This window comes from Salmo salar, chromosome 17 (assembly GCF_965601325.2).
Source record: "Salmo salar chromosome 17, fSalSal1, whole genome shotgun sequence".
Lineage (NCBI taxonomy): Eukaryota > Metazoa > Chordata > Actinopteri > Salmoniformes > Salmonidae > Salmo > Salmo salar.
In genome coordinates, this window is record NC_138307.1 from 43,017,155 (window position 1) to 43,042,026 (window position 24,872).

General features: G+C 51.8%; 1 protein-coding gene across 1 annotated transcript in view; it reads right to left on the minus strand.

Moving 5' to 3' along the window:
* LOC106577464 (solute carrier family 15 member 1) overlaps positions 1 to 24,872 on the minus strand; it is a 367,351-nt gene that overhangs the window by 146,370 nt on the left and 196,109 nt on the right. The window lies entirely within an intron of this gene.

The window sequence follows — 24,872 nt, forward strand, 5'->3', positions numbered from 1 at the left end:
GTGTGGTATCAGTAGTACAATGTGAGGCCCAGTCTGTGAGGTATCAGCAGTACAACGTGAGGCCCAGTCTGTGTGGTATCAGCAGTACATCGTGAGGCCCAGTCTGTGTGGTATCAGCAGTACAACGTGAGGCCCAGTCTGTGTGGTATGAGCAGTACAACGTGAGGCCATGTCTGTGTGGTATCAGTAGTACAACGTGAGGCCCAGTCTGTGTGGTATCAGAGGCATCAGCAGTACAGCGTGAGGACAAGTCTGTGTGGTATCAGTAGTACAACGTGATGTCCAGTCTGTGTGGTATCAGTAGTACAACGTGAGGCCCAGTCTGTGTGGTATCAGTAGTACAACGTGAGGCCCAGTCTGTGTGGTATCAGAGGCATCAGCAGTACAACGTGAGGCCCAGTCTGTGTGGTATCAGTAGTACAACGTGAGGCCCAGTCTGTGAGGTATCAGCAGGACGACCTGAGACCCAGTCTGTGTGGTATCAGCAGTACAACGTGAGGCCCAGTCTGTGTGGTATCAGTAGTACAATGTGAGGCCCAGTCTGTGAGGTATCAGCAGTACAACGTGAGGCCCAGTCTGTGTGGTATCAGCAGTACATCGTGAGGCCCAGTCTGTGTGGTATCAGCAGTACAACGTGAGGCCCAGTCTGTGTGGTATGAGCAGTACAACGTGAGGCCATGTCTGTGTGGTATCAGTAGTACAACGTGAGGCCCAGTCTGTGTGGTATCAGTAGTACAACGTGAGGCCCAGTCTGTGTGGTATCAGTAGTACAACGTGAGGCCCAGTCTGTGAGGTATCAGCAGTACAACGTGAGGCCCAGTCTGTATGGTATCAGTATTACAACGTGAGGCCCAGTCTGTGTGGTATCAGCAGTACAACATGAGGCCCAGTCTGTGTTGTATCAGTAGTACAACGTGAGGCCCAGTCTATGTGGTATCAGTAGTACAACGTGAGGCCCAGTCTGTGTGGTATCTGTTGTACAACGTGAGGCCCAGTCTGTGTGGTATCAGTAGTACAACGTGAGCCCCAGTCTGTGTGGTATCAGAGGCATCAGCAGTACAACGTGAGGCCCAGTCTGTGTGGTATCAGAGGCATCAGCAGTACAGTGTGATGCCCAGTCTGTGTGGTATCAGTAGTACAACGTGAGGCCCAGTCTGTGAGGTATCAGCAGTACAACGTGAGGCCCAGTCTGTGTGGTATCAGCAGTACATCGTGAGGCCCAGTCTGTGTGGTATCAGCAGTACAACGTGAGGCCCAGTCTGTGTGGTATGAGCAGTACAACGTGAGGCCATGTCTGTGTGGTATCAGTAGTACAACGTGAGGCCCAGTCTGTGTGGTATCAGTAGTACAACGTGAGGCCCAGTCTGTGAGGTATCAGCAGGACGACGTGAGACCCAGTCTGTGTGGTATCAGCAGTACAACGTGAGGCCCAGTCTGTGTGGTATCAGTAGTACAACGTGAGGCCCAGTCTGTGAAGTATCAGCAGTACAACGTGAGGCCCAGTCTGTGAAGTATCAGCAGTACAACGTGAGGCCCAGTCTGTGTGGTATCAGCAGTACAACGTGAGGCCCAGTCTGTGTGGTATCAGCAGTACAACGTGAGGCCCAGTCTGTGAGGTATCAGCAGTACAACGTGAGGCCCAATCTGTGTGGTATCAGCAGTACAACGTGAGGCCCAGTCTGTGTGGTATCAGTAGTACAACGTGAGGCCCAGTCTGTGAGGTATCAGCAGTACAACGTGAGGCCCAGTCTGTGTGGTATCAGTAGTACAACATGAGGCCCAGTCTTTGTGGTATCAGCAGTACAACGTGAGGCCCAGTCTGTGTGGTATGAGCAGTACAACGTGAGGCCATGTCTGTGTGGTATCAGTAGTACAACGTGAGGCCCAGTCTGTGTGGTATCAGTAGTACAACGTGAGGCCCAGTCTGTGTGGTATCAGTAGTACAACATGAGGCCCAGTCTGTGAGGTATCAGCAGTACAACGTGAGGCCCAGTCTGTATGGTATCAGTATTACAACGTGAGGCCCAGTCTGTGTGGTATCAGCAGTACAACATGAGGCCCAGTCTGTGTGGTATCAGCAGTACAACGTGAGGCCCAGTCTGTGTGGTATCAGAGGCATCAGCAGTACAACGTGAGGCCCAATCTGTGTGGTATCAGAGGCATCAGCAGTACAACGTGAGGCCCAGTCTGTGTGGTATCAGAGGCATTAGTAGTACAGCGTGAGGTCCAGTCTGTGTGGTATCATTAGTACAACGTGAGTCCCAGTCTGTGTGGTATCAGTAGTACAACGTGAGGCCCAGTCTGTGTGGTATCAGCAGTACAACGTGAGGCCCAGTCTGTGTGGTATCAGAGGCATCAGCAGTACAACATGAGGCCCAGTCTGTGTGGTATCAGCAGTACAACGTGAGGCCCAGTCTGTGTGGTATCAGCAGTACAACGTGAGGCCCAGTCTGTGTGGTATCAGTAGTACAACATGAGGCCCAGTCTGTGAGGTATCAGCAGTACAACGTGAGGCCCAGTCTGTATGGTATCAGTATTACAACGTGAGGCCCAGTCTGTGTGGTATCAGCAGTACAACGTGAGGCCCAGTCTGTGTGGTATCAGCAGTACAACGTGAGGCCCAGTCTGTGTGGTATCAGAGGCATCAGCAGTACAACGTGAGGCCCAGTCTGTGTGGTATCAGAGGCATCAGCAGTACAACGTGAGGCCCAGTCTGTGTGGTATCAGAGGCATTAGTAGTACAGCGTGAGGTCCAGTCTGTGTGGTATCATTAGTACAATGTGAGTCCCAGTCTGTGTGGTATCAGTAGTACAACGTGAGGCCCAGTCTGTGTGGTATCAGTAGTACAACGTGAGGCCCAGTCTGTGTGTTATCAGCAGTACAACGTGAGAACCAGTCTGTGTGGTATCTGTAGTACAACGTGAGGCCCAGTCTGTGTGGTATCAGTAGTACAACGTGAGGCCCAGTCTGGGTGGTATCAGAGGCATCAGCAGTACAACGTGAGGCCCAGTCTGTGTGGTATCAGAGGCATCAGCAGTACAGTGTGAGTCCAAGTCTGTGTGGTATCAGTAGTACAACGTGAGGCCCAGTCTGTGTGGTATCAGCAGTACAACGTGAGGCCCAGTCTGTGTGGTATCAGTAGTACAACGTGAGGCCCAGTCTGTGTGGTATCAGCAGTACAACGTGAGGCCCAGTCTGTGTGGTATCAGAGGCATCAGCAGTACAACATGAGGCCCAGTCTGTGTGGTATCAGCAGTACAACGTGAGGCCCAGTCTGTGTGGTATCAGCAGTACAACGTGAGGCCCAGTCTGTGTGGTATGAGCAGTACAACGTGAGGCCATGTCTGTGTGGTATCAGTAGTACAACGTGAGGCCCAGTCTGTGTGGTATCAGTAGTACAACGTGAGGACCAGTCTGTGTGGTATCAGTAGTACAACATGAGGCCCAGTCTGTGTGGTATCAGCAGTACAACGTGAGGCCCAGTCTGTGTGGTATCAGAGGCATCAGCAGTACAACATGAGGCCCAGTCTGTGTGGTATCAGTAGTACAACGTGAGGCCCAGTCTGTGTGGTATCAGTAGTACAACGTGAGGCCCAGTCTGTGTGGTATCAGCAGTACAACGTGAGAACCAGTCTGTGTGGTATCTGTAGTACAACGTGAGGCCCAGTCTGTGTGGTATCAGTAGTACAACGTGAGGCCCAGTCTGTGTGGTATCAGAGGCATCAGCAGTACAACGTGAGGCCCAGTCTGTGTGGTATCAGAGGCATCAGCAGTACAGCGTGAGGCCAAGTCTGTGTGGTATCAGTAGTACAACGTGATGTCCAGTCTGTGTGGTATCAGTAGTACAACATGAGGCCCAGTCTGTGTGGTATCAGTAGTACAACGTGAGGCCCAGTCTGTGTGGTATCAGAGGCATCAGCAGTACAACGTGAGGCCCAGTCTGTGTGGTATCAGTAGTACAACGTGAGGCCCAGTCTGTGAGGTATCAGCAGGACGACGTGAGACCCAGTCTGTGTGGTATCAGCAGTACAACGTGAGGCCCAGTCTGTGTGGTATCAGTAGTACAATGTGAGGCCCAGTCTGTGAGGTATCAGCAGTACAACGTGAGGCCCAGTCTGTGTGGTATCAGCAGTACATCGTGAGGCCCAGTCTGTGTGGTATCAGCAGTACAACGTGAGGCCCAGTCTGTTTGGTATGAGCAGTACAACGTGAGGCCATGTCTGTGTGGTATCAGTAGTACAACGTGAGGCCCAGTCTGTGTGGTATCAGAGGCATCAGCAGTACAGCGTGAGGACAAGTCTGTGTGGTATCAGTAGTACAACGTGATGTCCAGTCTGTGTGGTATCAGTAGTACAACGTGAGGCCCAGTCTGTGTGGTATCAGTAGTACAACGTGAGGCCCAGTCTGTGTGGTATCAGAGGCATCAGCAGTACAACATGAGGCCCAGTCTGTGTGGTATCAGTAGTACAACGTGAGGCCCAGTCTGTGAGGTATCAGCAGGACGACCTGAGACCCAGTCTGTGTGGTATCAGCAGTACAACGTGAGGCCCAGTCTGTGTGGTATCAGTAGTACAATGTGAGGCCCAGTCTGTGAGGTATCAGCAGTACAACGTGAGGCCCAGTCTGTGTGGTATCAGCAGTACATCGTGAGGCCCAGTCTGTGTGGTATCAGCAGTACAACGTGAGGCCCAGTCTGTGTGGTATGAGCAGTACAACGTGAGGCCATGTCTGTGTGGTATCAGTAGTACAACGTGAGGCCCAGTCTGTGTGGTATCAGTAGTACAACGTGAGGCCCAGTCTGTGTGGTATCAGTAGTACAACGTGAGGCCCAGTCTGTGAGGTATCAGCAGTACAACGTGAGGCCCAGTCTGTATGGTATCAGTATTACAACGTGAGGCCCAGTCTGTGTGGTATCAGCAGTACAACATGAGGCCCAGTCTGTGTTGTATCAGTAGTACAACGTGAGGCCCAGTCTATGTGGTATCAGTAGTACAACGTGAGGCCCAGTCTGTGTGGTATCTGTTGTACAACGTGAGGCCCAGTCTGTGTGGTATCAGTAGTACAACGTGAGCCCCAGTCTGTGTGGTATCAGAGGCATCAGCAGTACAACGTGAGGCCCAGTCTGTGTGGTATCAGAGGCATCAGCAGTACAGTGTGATGCCCAGTCTGTGTGGTATCAGTAGTACAACGTGAGGCCCAGTCTGTGAGGTATCAGCAGTACAACGTGAGGCCCAGTCTGTGTGGTATCAGCAGTACATCGTGAGGCCCAGTCTGTGTGGTATCAGCAGTACAACGTGAGGCCCAGTCTGTGTGGTATGAGCAGTACAACGTGAGGCCATGTCTGTGTGGTATCAGTAGTACAACGTGAGGCCCAGTCTGTGTGGTATCAGTAGTACAACGTGAGGCCCAGTCTGTGTGGTATCAGTAGTACAACGTGAGGCCCAGTCTGTGAGGTATCAGCAGTACAACGTGAGGCCCAGTCTGTATGGTATCAGTATTACAACGTGAGGCCCAGTCTGTGTGGTATCAGCAGTACAACATGAGGCCCAGTCTGTGTTGTATCAGTAGTACAACGTGAGGCCCAGTCTATGTGGTATCAGTAGTACAACGTGAGGCCCAGTCTGTGTGGTATCTGTTGTACAACGTGAGGCCCAGTCTGTGTGGTATCAGTAGTACAACGTGAGCCCCAGTCTGTGTGGTATCAGAGGAATCAGCAGTACAACGTGAGGCCCAGTCTGTGTGGTATCAGAGGCATCAGCAGTACAGTGTGATGCCCAGTCTGTGTGGTATCAGTAGTACAACGTGAGGCCCAGTCTGTGTGGTATCAGTAGTACAACGTGAGGCCCAGTCTGTGTGGTATCAGTAGTACAACGTGAGACCCAGTCTGTGTGGTATCAGAGGCATCAGCAGTACAACGTGAGGCCCAGTCTGTGTGGTATCAGAGGCATCAGCAGTACAGCGTGAGACCAAGTCTGTGTGGTATCAGTAGTACAACGTGAGTCCCAGTCTGTGTGGTATCAGTAGTACAACGTGAGGCCCAGTCTGTGTGGTATCAGCAGTACAACGTGAGAACCAGTCTGTGTGGTATCAGAGGCATCAGCAGTACAACGTGAGGCCCAGTCTGTGTGGTATCAGAGGCATCAGCAGTACAGCGTGAGACCAAGTCTGTGTGGTATCAGCAGTACAACGTGAGAACCAGTCTGTGTGGTATCTGTAGTACAACGTGAGGCCCAGTCTGTGTGGTATCTGTAGTACAACGTGAGGCCCAGTCTGTGTGGTATCAGTAGTACAACGTGAGGCCCAGTCTCTGTGGTATCAGTAGTACAACGTGAGGCCCAGTCTGTGTGGTATCAGAGGCATCAGCAGTACAACGTGAGGCCCAGTCTGTGTGGTATCAGCAGTACAACGTGAGGCCCAGTCTGTGTGGTATCAGCAGTACAACGTCAGGCCCAGTCTGTGTGGTATCAGCAGTACATCGTGAGGCCCAGTCTGTGTGGTATCAGCAGTACAACGTGAGGCCCAGTTTGTGTGGTATGAGCAGTACAACGTGAGGCCATGTCTGTGTGGTATCAGTAGTACAACGTGAGGCCCAGTCTGTGTGGTATCAGTAGTACAACGTGAGGCCCAGTCTGTGTGGTATCAGTAGTACAACGTGAGGCCCAGTCTGTGAGGTATCAGCAGTACAACGTGAGGCCCAGTCTGTATGGTATCAGTATTACAACGTGAGGCCCAGTCTGTGTGGTATCAGCAGTACAACATGAGGCCCAGTCTGTGTTGTATCAGTAGTACAACGTGAGGCCCAGTCTATGTGGTATCAGTAGTACAACGTGAGGCCCAGTCTGTGTGGTATCTGTTGTACAACGTGAGGCCCAGTCTGTGTGGTATCAGTAGTACAACGTGAGCCCCAGTCTGTGTGGTATCAGAGGAATCAGCAGTACAACGTGAGGCCCAGTCTGTGTGGTATCAGAGGCATCAGCAGTACAGTGTGATGCCCAGTCTGTGTGGTATCAGTAGTACAACGTGAGGCCCAGTCTGTGTGGTATCAGTAGTACAACGTGAGGCCCAGTCTGTGTGGTATCAGTAGTACAACGTGAGACCCAGTCTGTGTGGTTTCAGAGGCATCAGCAGTACAACGTGAGGCCCAGTCTGTGTGGTATCAGAGGCATCAGCAGTACAGCGTGAGACCAAGTCTGTGTGGTATCAGTAGTACAACGTGAGTCCCAGTCTGTGTGGTATCAGTAGTACAACGTGAGGCCCAGTCTGTGTGGTATCAGCAGTACAACGTGAGAACCAGTCTGTGTGGTATCAGAGGCATCAGCAATACAACGTGAGGCCCAGTCTGTGTGGTATCAGCAGTACAACGTGAGAACCAGTCTGTGTGGTATCTGTAGTACAACGTGAGGCCCAGTCTGTGTGGTATCTGTAGTACAACGTGAGGCCCAGTCTGTGTGGTATCAGTAGTACAACGTGAGGCCCAGTCTCTGTGGTATCAGTAGTACAACGTGAGGCCCAGTCTGTGTGGTATCAGAGGCATCAGCAGTACAACGTGAGGCCCAGTCTGTGTGGTATCAGTAGTACAACGTGAGGCCCAGTCTGTGTGGTATCAGCAGTACAACGTCAGGCCCAGTCTGTGTGGTATCAGCAGTACAACGTGAGGCCCAGTCTGTGTGGTATCAGTAGTACAACGTGAGGCCCAGTCTGTGAGCTATCAGCAGGACGACGTGAGACCCAGTCTGTGTGGTATCAGCAGTACAACGTGAGGCCCAGTCTGTGTGGTATGAGCAGTACTACGTGAGGCCATGTCTGTGTGGTATCAGTAGTACAACGTGAGGCCCAGTCTGTGTGGTATCAGTAGTACAACGTGAGGCCCAGTATGTGTGGTATCAGTAGTACAACGTGAGGCCCAGTCTGTGAGGTATCAGCAGTACAACGTGAGGCCCAGTCTGTATGGTATCAGTATTACAACGTGAGGCCCAGTCTGTGTGGTATCAGCAGTACAACATGAGGCCCAGTCTGTGTTGTATCAGTAGTACAACGTGAGGCCCAGTCTATGTGGTATCAGTAGTACAACGTGAGGCCCAGTCTGTGTGGTATCTGTTGTACAACGTGAGGCCCAGTCTGTGTGGTATCAGTAGTACAACGTGAGCCCCAGTCTGTGTGGTATCAGAGGCATCAGCAGTACAACGTGAGGCCCAGTCTGTGTGGTGTCAGAGGCATCAGCAGTACAGTGTGATGCCCAGTCTGTGTGGTATCACTAGTACAACGTGAGGCCCAGTCTGTGTGGTATCAGTAGTACAACGTGAGGCCCAGTCTGTGTGGTATCAGTAGTACAACGTGAGACCCAGTCTGTGTGGTATCAGAGGCATCAGCAGTACAACGTGAGGCCCAGTCTGTGTGGTATCAGAGGCATCAGCAGTACAGCGTGAGGCCCAGTCTGTGTGGTATCAGTAGTACAACGTGAGTCCCAGTCTGTGTGGTATCAGTAGTACAACCTGAGGCCCAGTCTGTGTGGTATCAGAGGCATCAGCAGTACAGTGTGATGCCCAGTCTGTGTGGTATCAGTAGTACAACGTGAGGCCCAGTCTGTGAGGTATCAGCAGTACAACGTGAGGCCCAGTCTGTGTGGTATCAGCAGTACATCGTGAGGCCCAGTCTGTGTGGTATCAGCAGTACAACGTGAGGCCCAGTCTGTGTGGTATGAGCAGTACAACGTGAGGCCATGTCTGTGTGGTATCAGTAGTACAACGTGAGGCCCAGTCTGTGTGGTATCAGTAGTACAACGTGAGGCCCAGTCTGTGTGGTATCAGTAGTACAACGTGAGGCCCAGTCTGTGAGGTATCAGCAGTACAACGTGAGGCCCAGTCTGTAAGGTATCAGTATTACAACGTGAGGCCCAGTCTGTGTGGTATCAGCAGTACAACATGAGGCCCAGTCTGTGTTGTATCAGTAGTACAACGTGAGGCCCAGTCTATGTGGTATCAGTAGTACAACGTGAGGCCCAGTCTGTGTGGTATCTGTTGTACAACGTGAGGCCCAGTCTGTGTGGTATCAGTAGTACAACGTGAGCCCCAGTCTGTGTGGTATCAGAGGAATCAGCAGTACAACGTGAGGCCCAGTCTGTGTGGTATCAGAGGCATCAGCAGTACAGTGTGATGCCCAGTCTGTGTGGTATCAGTAGTACAACGTGAGGCCCAGTCTGTGTGGTATCAGTAGTACAACGTGAGGCCCAGTCTGTGTGGTATCAGTAGTACAACGTGAGACCCAGTCTGTGTGGTATCAGAGGCATCAGCAGTACAACGTGAGGCCCAGTCTGTGTGGTATCAGAGGCATCAGCAGTACAGCGTGAGACCAAGTCTGTGTGGTATCAGTAGTACAACGTGAGTCCCAGTCTGTGTGGTATCAGTAGTACAACGTGAGGCCCAGTCTGTGTGGTATCAGCAGTACAACGTGAGAACCAGTCTGTGTGGTATCAGAGGCATCAGCAGTACAACGTGAGGCCCAGTCTGTGTGGTATCAGAGGCATCAGCAGTACAGCGTGAGACCAAGTCTGTGTGGTATCAGCAGTACAACGTGAGAACCAGTCTGTGTGGTATCTGTAGTACAACGTGAGGCCCAGTCTGTGTGGTATCTGTAGTACAACGTGAGGCCCAGTCTGTGTGGTATCAGTAGTACAACGTGAGGCCCAGTCTCTGTGGTATCAGTAGTACAACGTGAGGCCCAGTCTGTGTGGTATCAGAGGCATCAGCAGTACAACGTGAGGCCCAGTCTGTGTGGTATCAGTAGTACAACGTGAGGCCCAGTCTGTGTGGTATCAGCAGTACAACGTCAGGCCCAGTCTGTGTGGTATCAGCAGTACATCGTGAGGCCCAGTCTGTGTGGTATCAGCAGTACAACGTGAGGCCCAGTTTGTGTGGTATGAGCAGTACAACGTGAGGCCATGTCTGTGTGGTATCAGTAGTACAACGTGAGGCCCAGTCTGTGTGGTATCAGTAGTACAACGTGAGGCCCAGTCTGTGTGGTATCAGTAGTACAACGTGAGGCCCAGTCTGTGAGGTATCAGCAGTACAACGTGAGGCCCAGTCTGTATGGTATCAGTATTACAACGTGAGGCCCAGTCTGTGTGGTATCAGCAGTACAACATGAGGCCCAGTCTGTGTTGTATCAGTAGTACAACGTGAGGCCCAGTCTATGTGGTATCAGTAGTACAACGTGAGGCCCAGTCTGTGTGGTATCTGTTGTACAACGTGAGGCCCAGTCTGTGTGGTATCAGTAGTACAACGTGAGCCCCAGTCTGTGTGGTATCAGAGGAATCAGCAGTACAACGTGAGGCCCAGTCTGTGTGGTATCAGAGGCATCAGCAGTACAGTGTGATGCCCAGTCTGTGTGGTATCAGTAGTACAACGTGAGGCCCAGTCTGTGTGGTATCAGTAGTACAACGTGAGGCCCAGTCTGTGTGGTATCAGTAGTACAACGTGAGACCCAGTCTGTGTGGTTTCAGAGGCATCAGCAGTACAACGTGAGGCCCAGTCTGTGTGGTATCAGAGGCATCAGCAGTACAGCGTGAGACCAAGTCTGTGTGGTATCAGTAGTACAACGTGAGTCCCAGTCTGTGTGGTATCAGTAGTACAACGTGAGGCCCAGTCTGTGTGGTATCAGCAGTACAACGTGAGAACCAGTCTGTGTGGTATCAGAGGCATCAGCAATACAACGTGAGGCCCAGTCTGTGTGGTATCAGCAGTACAACGTGAGAACCAGTCTGTGTGGTATCTGTAGTACAACGTGAGGCCCAGTCTGTGTGGTATCTGTAGTACAACGTGAGGCCCAGTCTGTGTGGTATCAGTAGTACAACGTGAGGCCCAGTCTCTGTGGTATCAGTAGTACAACGTGAGGCCCAGTCTGTGTGGTATCAGAGGCATCAGCAGTACAACGTGAGGCCCAGTCTGTGTGGTATCAGTAGTACAACGTGAGGCCCAGTCTGTGTGGTATCAGCAGTACAACGTCAGGCCCAGTCTGTGTGGTATCAGCAGTACAACGTGAGGCCCAGTCTGTGTGGTATCAGTAGTACAACGTGAGGCCCAGTCTGTGAGCTATCAGCAGGACGACGTGAGACCCAGTCTGTGTGGTATCAGCAGTACAACGTGAGGCCCAGTCTGTGTGGTATGAGCAGTACTACGTGAGGCCATGTCTGTGTGGTATCAGTAGTACAACGTGAGGCCCAGTCTGTGTGGTATCAGTAGTACAACGTGAGGCCCAGTATGTGTGGTATCAGTAGTACAACGTGAGGCCCAGTCTGTGAGGTATCAGCAGTACAACGTGAGGCCCAGTCTGTATGGTATCAGTATTACAACGTGAGGCCCAGTCTGTGTGGTATCAGCAGTACAACATGAGGCCCAGTCTGTGTTGTATCAGTAGTACAACGTGAGGCGCAGTCTATGTGGTATCAGTAGTACAACGTGAGGCCCAGTCTGTGTGGTATCTGTTGTACAACGTGAGGCCCAGTCTGTGTGGTATCAGTAGTACAACGTGAGCCCCAGTCTGTGTGGTATCAGAGGCATCAGCAGTACAACGTGAGGCCCAGTCTGTGTGGTGTCAGAGGCATCAGCAGTACAGTGTGATGCCCAGTCTGTGTGGTATCACTAGTACAACGTGAGGCCCAGTCTGTGTGGTATCAGTAGTACAACGTGAGGCCCAGTCTGTGTGGTATCAGTAGTACAACGTGAGACCCAGTCTGTGTGGTATCAGAGGCATCAGCAGTACAACGTGAGGCCCAGTCTGTGTGGTATCAGAGGCATCAGCAGTACAGCGTGAGGCCCAGTCTGTGTGGTATCAGTAGTACAACGTGAGTCCCAGTCTGTGTGGTATCAGTAGTACAACCTGAGGCCCAGTCTGTGTGCTTTCAGCAGTACAACGTGAGAACCAGTCTGTGTGGTATCAGAGGCATCAGCAGTACAACGTGAGGCCCAGTCTGTGTGGTATCAGCAGTACAACGTGAGAACCAGTCTGTGTGGTATCTGTAGTACAACGTGAGGCCCAGTCTGTGTGGTATCAGTAGTACAACGTGAGGCCCAGTCGGTGTGGTATCAGCAGTACAACGTGAGGCCCAGTCTGTGTGGTATCAGAGGCATCAGCAGTACAATGTGAGGCCCAGTCTGTGTGGTATCAGAGGCATCAGCAGTATAATGTGAGGCCCAGTCTGTGTGGTATCAGAGGCATCAGCAGTACAGCGTGAGGCCAAGTCTGTGTGGTATCAGTAGTACAACGTGATGTCCAGTCTTTGTGGTATCAGTAGTACAACGTGAGGCCCAGTCTGTGTGGTATCAGTAGTACAACGTGAGGCCCAGTCTGTGTGGTATCAGAGGCATCAGCAGTACAACGTGAGGCCCAGTCTGTGTGGTATCAGAGGCATCAGCAGTACAGCGTGAGGCCAAGTCTGTGTGGTATCAGTAATACAACGTGATGCCCAGTCTGTGTGGTATCAGTAGTACAACGTGAAGCCCAGTCTGTGTGGTATCAGTAGTACAACGTGAGGCCCAGTCTGTGTGGTATCAGTAGTACAACGTGATGCCCAGTCTGTGTGGTATCAGTAGTACAACGTGAGGCCCAGTCTGTGTGGTATCAGTAGTACAACGTGAGGCCCAGTCTGTGTGGTATCAGAGGCATCAGCAGTACAACGTGAGTCCCAGTCTGTGTGGTATCAGTAGTACAACGTGAGGCCCAGTCTGTGTGGTATCAGTAGTACAACGTGTGGCCCAGTCTGTGTGGTATCAGCAGTACAACGTGAGGCCCAGTCTGTGTGGTATCAGTAGTACAACATGAGGCCCAGTCTGTGTGGTATCAGAGGCATCAGCAGTACAACGTGAGGCCCAGTCTGTGTGGTATCAGAGGCATCAGCAGTACAGCGTGAGGCCAAGTCTGTGTGGTATCAGTAGTACAACGTGATGTCCAGTCTGTGTGGTATCAGTAGTACAACGTGAGGCCCAGTCTGTGTGGTATCAGTAGTACAACGTGAGGCCCAGTCTGTGTGGTATCAGAGGCATCAGCAGTACAACGTGAGGCCCAGTCTGTGTGATATCAGTAGTACAACGTGAGGCCCAGTCTGTGTGGTATCAGCAGTACAACGTGAGGCCCAGTCTGTGTGGTATCAGTAGTACAACGTGAGGCCCAGTCTGTGATGTATCAGCAGTACAACGTGAGGCCCAGTCTGTGTGGTATCAGTAGTACAACGTGAGGCCCAGTCTGTGAGGTATCAGCAGGACGACGTGAGACCCAGTATGTGTGGTATCAGTAGTACAACGTGAGGCCCAGTCTGTGAGGTATCAGCAGTACAACGTGAGGCCCAGTCTGTATGGTATCAGTATTACAACGTGAGGCCCAGTCTGTGTGGTATCAGCAGTACAACATGAGGCCCAGTCTGTGTTGTATCAGTAGTACAACGTGAGGCCCAGTCTATGTGGTATCAGTAGTACAACGTGAGGCCCAGTCTGTGTGGTATCTGTTGTACAACGTGAGGCCCAGTCTGTGTGGTATCAGTAGTACAACGTGAGCCCCAGTCTGTGTGGTATCAGAGGCATCAGCAGTACAACGTGAGGCCCAGTCTGTGTGGTGTCAGAGGCATCAGCAGTACAGTGTGATGCCCAGTCTGTGTGGTATCACTAGTACAACGTGAGGCCCAGTCTGTGTGGTATCAGTAGTACAACTTGAGGCCCAGTCTGTGTGGTATCAGTAGTACAACGTGAGACCCAGTCTGTGTGGTATCAGAGGCATCAGCAGTACCACGTGAGGCCCAGTCTGTGTGGTATCAGAGGCATCAGCAGTACAGCGTGAGGCCCAGTCTGTGTGGTATCAGTAGTACAACGTGAGTCCCAGTCTGTGTGGTATCAGTAGTACAACGTGAGGCCCAGTCTGTGTGGTATCAGCAGTACAACGTGAGAACCAGTCTGTGTGGTATCAGATGCATCAGCAGTACAACGTGAGGCCCAGTCTGTGTGGTATCAGTAGTACAACGTGAGGCCCAGTCGGTGTGGTATCAGTAGTACAAAGTGAGGCCCAGTCTGTGTGGTATCAGAGGCATCAGCAGTACAACGTGAGGCCCAGTCTGTGTGGTATCAGTAGTACAACGTGAGGCCCGGTCTGTGTGGTATCAGCAGTACAACGTCAGGCCCAGTCTGTGTGGTATCAGCAGTACAACGTGAGGCCCAGTCTGTGTGGTATCAGAGGCATCAGCAGTACAATGTGAGGCCCAGTCTGTGTGGTATCAGAGGCATCAGCAGTACAATGTGAGGCCCAGTCTGTGTGATATCAGAGGCATCAGCAGTACAGCATGAGGCCAAGTCTGTGTGGTATCAGTAGTACAACGTGATGTCCAGTCTTTGTGGTATCAGTAGTACAACGTGAGGCCCAGTCTGTGTGGTATCAGTAGTACAACGTGAGGCCCAGTCTGTGTGGTATCAGAGGCATCAGCAGTACAACGTGAGGCCCAGTCTGTGTGGTATCAGAGGCATCAGCAGTACAGCGTGAGGCCAAGTCTGTGTGGTATCAGTAGTACAACGTGATGCCCAGTCTGTGTGGTATCAGTAGTACAACGTGAGACCCAGTCTGTGTGGTATCAGTAGTACAACGTGAGGCCCAGTCTGTGTGGTATCAGTAGTACAACGTGATGCCCAGTCTGTGTGGTATCAGTAGTACAACGTGAGGCCCAGTCTGTGTGGTATCAGTAGTACAACGTGAGGCCCAGTCTGTGTGGTATCAGAGGCATCAGCAGTACAACGTGAGTCCCAGTCTGTGTGGTATCAGTAGTACAACGTGAGGCCCAGTCTGTGTGGTATCAGTAGTACAACGTGTGGCCCAGTCTGTGTGGTATCAGCAGTACAACGTGAGGCCCAGTCTGTGTGGTATCAGTAGTACAACATGAGGCCCAGTCTGTGTGGTATCAGAGGCATCAGCAGTACAACGTGAGGCCCAGTCTGTGTGGTATCAGAGGCATCAGCAGTACAGCGTGAGGCCAAGTCTGTGTGGTATCAGTAGTACAACGTGATGTCCAGTCTGTGTGGTATCAGTAGTACAACGTGAGGCCCAGTCTGTGTGGTATCAGTAGTACAACGTGAGGCCCAGTCTGTGTGGTATCAGAGGCATCAGCAGTACAACGTGAGGCCCAGTCTGTGTGATATCAGTAGTACAACGTGAGACCCAGTCTGTGTGGTATCAGCAGTACAACGTGAGGCCCAGTCTGTGTGGTATCAGTAGTACAACGTGAGGCCCAGTCTGTGATGTATCAGCAGTACAACGTGAGGCCCAGTCTGTGTGGTATCAGTAGTACAACGTGAGGCCCAGTCTGTGAGGTATCAGCAGGACGACGTGAGACCCAGTCTGTGTGGTATCAGCAGTACAACGTGAGGCCCAGTCTGTGTGGTATCAGTAGTACAATGTGAGGCCCAGTCTGTGAGGTATCAGCAGTACAACGTGAGGCCCAGTCTGTGTGGTATCAGCAGTACATCGTGAGGCCCAGTCTCTGTGGTATCAGTAGTACAACGTGAGGCCCAGTCTTTGTGGTATCAGCAGTACAACGTGAGGCCCAGTCTGTGTGGTATGAGCAGTACAATGTGAGGCCATGTCTGTGTGGTATCAGTAGTACAACGTGAGGCCCAGTCTGTGTGGTATCAGTAGTACAACGTGAGGCCCAGTCTGTGTGGTATCAGTAGTACAACGTGAGGCCCAGTCTGTGAAGTATCAGCAGTACAACGTGAGGCCCAGTCTGTGTGGTATCAGCAGTACAACGTGAGGCCCAGTCTGTGTGGTATCAGCAGTACAACGTGAGGCCCAGTCTTTGTGGTATCAGCAGTACAACGTGAGGCCCAGTCTGTGTGGTATCAGCAGTACAACGTGAGGCCCAGTCTGTGTGGTATCAGCAGTACAACGTGAGGCCCAGTCTGTGAGGTATCAGCAGGACAACGTGAGACCCAGTCTGTGTGGTATCAGCAGTACAACGTGAGGCCCAATCTGTGTGGTATCAGTAGTACAACGTGAGGCCCAGTCTGTGTGGTATCAGTAGTACAACGTGAGGCCCAGTCTGTGAGGTATCAGCAGTACAACGTGAGGCCCAGTCTGTGTGGTATCAGTAGTACAACATGAGGCCCAGTCTTTGTGGTATCAGCAGTACAACGTGAGGCCCAGTCTGTGTGGTATGAGCAGTACAACGTGAGGCCATGTCTGTGTGGTATCAGTAGTACAACGTGAGGCCCAGTCTGTGTGGTATCAGTAGTACAACGTGAGGCCCAGTCTGTGTGGTATCAGTAGTACAACATGAGGCCCAGTCTGTGAGGTATCAGCAGTACAACGTGAGGCCCAGTCTGTATGGTATCAGTATTACAACGTGAGGCCCAGTCTGTGTGGTATCAGCAGTACAACGTGAGGCCCAGTCTTTGTGGTATCATCAGTACAACGTGAGGCCCAGTCTGTGTGGTATCAGAGGCATCAGCAGTACAACGTGAGGCCCAGTCTGTGTGGTATCAGAGGCATCAGCAGTACAACGTGAGGCCCAGTCTGTGTGGTATCAGAGGCATTAGTAGTACAGCGTGAGGTCCAGTCTGTGTGGTATCATTAGTACAACGTGAGTCCCAGTCTGTGTGGTATCAGTAGTACAACGTGAGGCCCAGTCTGTGTGGTATCAGTAGTACAACGTGAGGCCCAGTCTGTGTGGTATCAGCAGTACAACGTGAGAACCAGTCTGTGTGGTATCTGTAGTACAACGTGAGGCCCAGTCTGTGTGTTATCAGTAGTACAACGTGAGGCCCAGTCTGGGTGGTATCAGAGGCATCAGCAGTACAACGTGAGGCCCAGTCTGTGTGGTATCAGAGGCATCAGCAGTACAGCGTGAGGCCAAGTCTGTGTGGTATCAGTAGTACAACGTGAGGCCCAGTCTGTGTGGTATCAGCAGTACAACGTGAGGCCCAGTCTGTGTGGTATCAGTAGTACAACGTGAGGCCCAGTCTGTGTGGTATCAGCAGTACAACGTGAGGCCCAGTCTGTGTGGTATCAGAGGCATCAGCAGTACAACATGAGGCCCAGTCTGTGTGGTATCAGCAGTACAACGTGAGGCCCAGTCTGTGTGGTATCAGCAGTACAACGTGAGGCCCAGTCTGTGTGGTATGAGCAGTACAACGTGAGGCCATGTCTGTGTGGTATCAGTAGTACAACGTGAGGCCCAGTCTGTGTGGTATCAGTAGTACAACGTGAGGCCCAGTCTGTGTGGTATCAGTAGTACAACATGAGGCCCAGTCTGTGAGGTATCAGCAGTACAACGTGAGGCCCAGTCTGTGTGGTATCAGCAGTACAACGTGAGAACCAGTCTGTGTGGTATCTGTAGTACAACGTGAGGCCCAGTCTGTGTGGTATCAGTAGTACAACGTGAGGCCCAGTCGGTGTGGTATCAGCAGTACAACGTGAGGCCCAGTCTGTGTGGTATCAGAGGCATCAGCAGTACAATGTGAGGCCCAGTCTGTGTGGTATCAGAGGCATCAGCAGTACAATGTGAGGCCCAGTCTGTGTGGTATCAGAGGCATCAGCAGTACAGCGTGAGGCCAAGTCTGTGTGGTATCAGTAGTACAACGTGATGTCCAGTCTTTGTGGTATCAGTAGTACAACGTGAGGCCCAGTCTGTGTGGTATCAGTAGTACAACGTGAGGCCCAGTCTGTGTGGTATCAGGGGCATCAGCAGTACAACGTGAGGCCCAGTCTGTGTGGTATCAGAGGCATCAGCAGTACAGCGTGAGGCCAAGTCTGTGTGGTATCAGTAATACAACGTGAGGCCCAGTCTGTGTGGTATCAGTAGTACAACGTGAAGCCCAGTCTGTGTGGTATCAGTAGTACAACGTGAGGCCCAGTCTGTGTGGTATCAGTAGTACAACGTGATGCCCAGTCTGTGTGGTATCAGTAGTACAACGTGAGGCCCAGTCTGTGTGGTATCAGTAGTACAACGTGAGGCCCAGTCTGTGTGGTATCAGAGGCATCAGCAGTACAACGTGAGTCCCAGTCTGTGTGGTATCAGTAGTACAACGTGAGGCCCAGTCTGTGTGGTATCAGTAGTACAACGTGTGGCCCAGTCTGTGTGGTATCAGCAGTACAACGTGAGGCCCAGTCTGTGTGGTATCAGTAGTACAACATGAGGCCCAGTCTGTGTGGTATCAGAGGCATCAGCAGTACAACGTGAGGCCCAGTCTGTGTGGTATCAGAGGCATCAGCAGTACAGCGTGAGGCCAAGTCTGTGTGGTATCAGTAGTACAACGTGATGTCCAGTCTGTGTGGTATCAGTAGTACAACGTGAGGCCCAGTCTGTGAGGTATCAGCAGGACGACGTGAGACCCAGTATGTGTGGTATCAGTAGTACAACGTGAGGCCCAGTCTGTGAGGTATCAGCAGTACAACGTGAGGCCCAGTCTGTATGGTATCAGTATTACAACGTGAGGCCCAGTCTGTGTGGTATCAGCAGTACAACATGAGGCCCAGTCTGTGTTGTATCAGTAGTACAACGTGAGGCCCAGTCTATGTGGTATCAGTAGTACAACGTGAGGCCCAGTCTGTGTGGTATCTGTTGTACAACGTGAGGCCCAGTCTGTGTGGTATCAGTAGTACAACGTGAGCCCCAGTCTGTGTGGTATCAGAGGCATCAGCAGTACAACGTGAGGCCCAGTCTGTGTGGTGTCAGAGGCATCAGCAGTACAGTGTGATGCCCAGTATGTGTGGTATCACTAGTACAACGTGAGGCCCAGTCTGTGTGGTATCAGTAGTACAACGTGAGGCCCAGTCTGTGTGGTATCAGTAGTACAACGTGAGACCCAGTCTGTGTGGTATCAGAGGCATCAGCAGTACAACGTGAGGCCCAGTCTGTGTGGTATCAGAGGCATCAGCAGTACAGCGTGAGGCCCAGTCTGTGTGGTATCAGTAGTACAACGTGAGTCCCAGTCTGTGTGGTATCAGTAGTACAACGTGAGGCCCAGTCTGTGTGGTATCAGCAGTACAACGTGAGAACCAGTCTGTGTGGTATCAGATGCATCAGCAGTACAACGTGAGGCCCAGTCTGTGTGGTATCAGCAGTACAACGTGAGAACCAGTCTGTGTGGTATCTGTAGTACAACGTGAGGCCCAGTCTGTGTGGTATCAGTAGTACAACGTGAGGCCCAGTCGGTGTGGTATCAGTAGTACAAAGTGAGGCCCAGTCTGTGTGGTATCAGAGGCATCAGCAGTACAACGTGAGGCCCAGTCTGTGTGGTATCAGTAGTACAACGTGAGGCCCGGTCTGTGTGGTATCAGCAGTACAACGTCAGGCCCAGTCTGTGTGGTATCAGCAGTACAACGTGAGGCCCAGTCTGTGTGGTATCAGAGGCATCAGCAGTACAATGTGAGGCCCAGTCTGTGTGGTATCAGAGGCATCAGCAGTACAATGTGAGGCCCAGTCTGTGTGGTATCAGAGGCATCAGCAGTACAGCATGAGGCCAAGTCTGTGTGGTATCAGTAGTACAACGTGATGTCCAGTCTTTGTGGTATCAGTAGTACAACGTGAGGCCCAGTCTGTGTGGTATCAGTAGTACAACGTGAGGCCCAGTCTGTGTGGTATCAGAGGCATCAGCAGTACAACGTGAGGCCCAGTCTGTGTGGTATCAGAGGCATCAGCAGTACAGCGTGAGGCCAAGTCTGTGTGGTATCAGTAGTACAACGTGATGCCCAGTCTGTGTGGTATCAGTAGTACAACGTGAGACCCAGTCTGTGTGGTATCAGTAGTACAACGTGAGGCCCAGTCTGTGTGGTATCAGTAGTACAACGTGATGCCCAGTCTGTGTGGTATCAGTAGTACAACGTGAGGCCCAGTCTGTGTGGTATCAGTAGTACAACGTGAGGCCCAGTCTGTGTGGTATCAGAGGCATCAGCAGTACAACGTGAGTCCCAGTCTGTGTGGTATCAGTAGTACAACGTGAGGCCCAGTCTGTGTGGTATCAGTAGTACAACGTGTGGCCCAGTCTGTGTGGTATCAGCAGTACAACGTGAGGCCCAGTCTGTGTGGTATCAGTAGTACAACATGAGGCCCAGTCTGTGTGGTATCAGAGGCATCAGCAGTACAACGTGAGGCCCAGTCTGTGTGGTATCAGAGGCATCAGCAGTACAGCGTGAGGCCAAGTCTGTGTGGTATCAGTAGTACAACGTGATGTCCAGTCTGTGTGGTATCAGTAGTACAACGTGAGGCCCAGTCTGTGTGGTATCAGTAGTACAACGTGAGGCCCAGTCTGTGTGGTATCAGAGGCATCAGCAGTACAACGTGAGGCCCAGTCTGTGTGATATCAGTAGTACAACGTGAGACCCAGTCTGTGTGGTATCAGCAGTACAACGTGAGGCCCAGTCTGTGTGGTATCAGTAGTACAACGTGAGGCCCAGTCTGTGATGTATCAGCAGTACAACGTGAGGCCCAGTCTGTGTGGTATCAGTAGTACAACGTGAGGCCCAGTCTGTGAGGTATCAGCAGGACGACGTGAGACCCAGTCTGTGTGGTATCAGCAGTACAACGTGAGGCCCAGTCTGTGTGGTATCAGTAGTACAATGTGAGGCCCAGTCTGTGAGGTATCAGCAGTACAACGTGAGGCCCAGTCTGTGTGGTATCAGCAGTACATCGTGAGGCCCAGTCTCTGTGGTATCAGTAGTACAACGTGAGGCCCAGTCTTTGTGGTATCAGCAGTACAACGTGAGGCCCAGTCTGTGTGGTATGAGCAGTACAATGTGAGGCCATGTCTGTGTGGTATCAGTAGTACAACGTGAGGCCCAGTCTGTGTGGTATCAGTAGTACAACGTGAGGCCCAGTCTGTGTGGTATCAGTAGTACAACGTGAGGCCCAGTCTGTGAAGTATCAGCAGTACAACGTGAGGCCCAGTCTGTGTGGTATCAGCAGTACAACGTGAGGCCCAGTCTGTGTGGTATCAGCAGTACAACGTGAGGCCCAGTCTTTGTGCTATCAGCAGTACAACGTGAGGCCCAGTCTGTGTGGTATCAGCAGTACAACGTGAGGCCCAGTCTGTGTGGTATCAGCAGTACAACGTGAGGCCCAGTCTGTGAGGTATCAGCAGGACAACGTGAGACCCAGTCTGTGTGGTATCAGCAGTACAACGTGAGGCCCAATCTGTGTGGTATCAGTAGTACAACGTGAGGCCCAGTCTGTGTGGTATCAGTAGTACAACGTGAGGCCCAGTCTGTGAGGTATCAGCAGTACAACGTGAGGCCCAGTCTGTGTGGTATCAGTAGTACAACATGAGGCCCAGTCTTTGTGGTATCAGCAGTACAACGTGAGGCCCAGTCTGTGTGGTATGAGCAGTACAACGTGAGGCCATGTCTGTGTGGTATCAGTAGTACAACGTGAGGCCCAGTCTGTGTGGTATCAGTAGTACAACGTGAGGCCCAGTCTGTGTGGTATCAGTAGTACAACATGAGGCCCAGTCTGTGAGGTATCAGCAGTACAACGTGAGGCCCAGTCTGTATGGTATCAGTATTACAACGTGAGGCCCAGTCTGTGTGGTATCAGCAGTACAACGTGAGGCCCAGTCTTTGTGGTATCATCAGTACAACGTGAGGCCCAGTCTGTGTGGTATCAGAGGCATCAGCAGTACAACGTGAGGCCCAGTCTGTGTGGTATCAGAGGCATCAGCAGTACAACGTGAGGCCCAGTCTGTGTGGTATCAGAGGCATTAGTAGTACAGCGTGAGGTCCAGTCTGTGTGGTATCATTAGTACAACGTGAGTCCCAGTCTGTGTGGTATCAGTAGTACAACGTGAGGCCCAGTCTGTGTGGTATCAGTAGTACAACGTGAGGCCCAGTCTGTGTGGTATCAGCAGTACAACGTGAGAACCAGTCTGTGTGGTATCTGTAGTACAACGTGAGGCCCAGTCTGTGTGTTATCAGTAGTACAACGTGAGGCCCAGTCTGGGTGGTATCAGAGGCATCAGCAGTACAACGTGAGGCCCAGTCTGTGTGGTATCAGAGGCATCAGCAGTACAGCGTGAGGCCAAGTCTGTGTGGTATCAGTAGTACAACGTGAGGCCCAGTCTGTGTGGTATCAGCAGTACAACGTGAGGCCCAGTCTGTGTGGTATCAGTAGTACAACGTGAGGCCCAGTCTGTGTGGTATCAGCAGTACAACGTGAGGCCCAGTCTGTGTGGTATCAGAGGCATCAGCAGTACAACATGAGGCCCAGTCTGTGTGGTATCAGCAGTACAACGTGAGGCCCAGTCTGTGTGGTATCAGCAGTACAACGTGAGGCCCAGTCTGTGTGGTATGAGCAGTACAACGTGAGGCCATGTCTGTGTGGTATCAGTAGTACAACGTGAGGCCCAGTCTGTGTGGTATCAGTAGTACAACGTGAGGCCCAGTCTGTGTGGTATCAGTAGTACAACATGAGGCCCAGTCTGTGAGGTATCAGCAGTACAACGTGAGGCCCAGTCTGTGTGGTATCAGCAGTACAACGTGAGAACCAGTCTGTGTGGTATCTGTAGTACAACGTGAGGCCCAGTCTGTGTGGTATCAGTAGTACAACGTGAGGCCCAGTCGGTGTGGTATCAGCAGTACAACGTGAGGCCCAGTCTGTGTGGTATCAGAGGCATCAGCAGTACAATGTGAGGCCCAGTCTGTGTGGTATCAGAGGCATCAGCAGTACAATGTGAGGCCCAGTCTGTGTGGTATCAGAGGCATCAGCAGTACAGCGTGAGGCCAAGTCTGTGTGGTATCAGTAGTACAACGTGATGTCCAGTCTTTGTGGTATCAGTAGTACAACGTGAGGCCCAGTCTGTGTGGTATCAGTAGTACAACGTGAGGCCCAGTCTGTGTGGTATCAGAGGCATCAGCAGTACAACGTGAGGCCCAGTCTGTGTGGTATCAGAGGCATCAGCAGTACAGCGTGAGGCCAAGTCTGTGTGGTATCAGTAATACAACGTGATGCCCAGTCTGTGTGGTATCAGTAGTACAACGTGAAGCCCAGTCTGTGTGGTATCAGTAGTACAACGTGAGGCCCAGTCTGTGTGGTATCAGTAGTACAACGTGATGCCCAGTCTGTGTGGTATCAGTAGTACAACGTGAGGCCCAGTCTGTGTGGTATCAGTAGTACAACGTGAGGCCCAGTCTGTGTGGTATCAGAGGCATCAGCAGTACAACGTGAGTCCCAGTCTGTGTGGTATCAGTAGTACAACGTGAGGCCCAGTCTGTGTGGTATCAGTAGTACAACGTGTGGCCCAGTCTGTGTGGTATCAGCAGTACAACGTGAGGCCCAGTCTGTGTGGTATCAGTAGTACAACATGAGGCCCAGTCTGTGTGGTATCAGAGGCATCAGCAGTACAACGTGAGGCCCAGTCTGTGTGCTATCAGAGGCATCAGCAGTACAGCGTGAGGCCAAGTCTGTGTGGTATCAGTAGTACAACGTGATGTCCAGTCTGTGTGGTATCAGTAGTACAACGTGAGGCCCAGTCCGTGTGGTATCAGTAGTACAACGTGAGGCCCAGTCTGTGTGGTATCAGTAGTACAATGTGAGGCCCAGTCTGTGAGGTATCAGCAGTACAACGTGAGGCCCGGTCTGTGTGGTATCAGCAGTACAACGTCAGGCCCAGTCTGTGTGGTATCAGCAGTACAACGTGAGGCCCAGTCTGTGTGGTATCAGAGGCATCAGCAGTACAACGTGAGGCCCAGTCTGTGTGGTATCAGAGGCATCAGCAGTACAGCGTGAGGCCAAGTCTGTGTGGTATCAGTAGTACAACGTGATGCCCAGTCTGTGTGGTATCAGTAGTACAACGTGAGACCCAGTCTGTGTGGTATCAGTAGTACAACGTGAGGCCCAGTCTGTGTGGTATCAGTAGTACAACGTGATGCCCAGTCTGTGTGGTATCAGTAGTACAACGTGAGGCCCAGTCTGTGTGGTATCAGTAGTACAACGTGAGGCCCAGTCTGTGTGGTATCAGAGGCATCAGCAGTACAACGTGAGTCCCAGTCTGTGTGGTATCAGTAGTACAACGTGAGGCCCAGTCTGTGTGGTATTAGTAGTACAACGTGTGGCCCAGTCTGTGTGGTATCAGCAGTACAACGTGAGGCCCAGTCTGTGTGGTATCAGTAGTACAACATGAGGCCCAGTCTGTGTGGTATCAGAGGCATCAGCAGTACAACGTGAGGCCCAGTCTGTGTGGTATCAGAGGCATCAGCAGTACAGCGTGAGGCCAAGTCTGTGTGGTATCAGTAGTACAACGTGATGTCCAGTCTGTGTGGTATCAGTAGTACAACGTGAGGCCCAGTCTGTGTGGTATCAGTAGTACAACGTGAGGCCCAGTCTGTGTGGTATCAGAGGCATCAGCAGTACAACGTGAGGCCCAGTCTGTGTGATATCAGTAGTACAACGTGAGACCCAGTCTGTGTGGTATCAGCAGTACAACGTGAGGCCCAGTCTGTGTGGTATCAGTAGTACAACGTGAGGCCCAGTCTGTGATGTATCAGCAGTACAACGTGAGGCCCAGTCTGTGTGGTATCAGTAGTACAACGTGAGGCCCAGTCTGTGAGGTATCAGCAGGACGACGTGAGACCCAGTCTGTGTGGTATCAGCAGTACAACGTGAGGCCCAGTCTGTGTGGTATCAGTAGTACAATGTGAGGCCCAGTCTGTGAGGTATCAGCAGTACAACGTGAGGCCCAGTCTGTGTGGTATCAGCAGTACATCGTGAGGCCCAGTCTCTGTGGTATCAGTAGTACAACGTGAGGCCCAGTCTTTGTGGTATCAGCAGTACAACGTGAGGCCCAGTCTGTGTGGTATGAGCAGTACAATGTGAGGCCATGTCTGTGTGGTATCAGTAGTACAACGTGAGGCCCAGT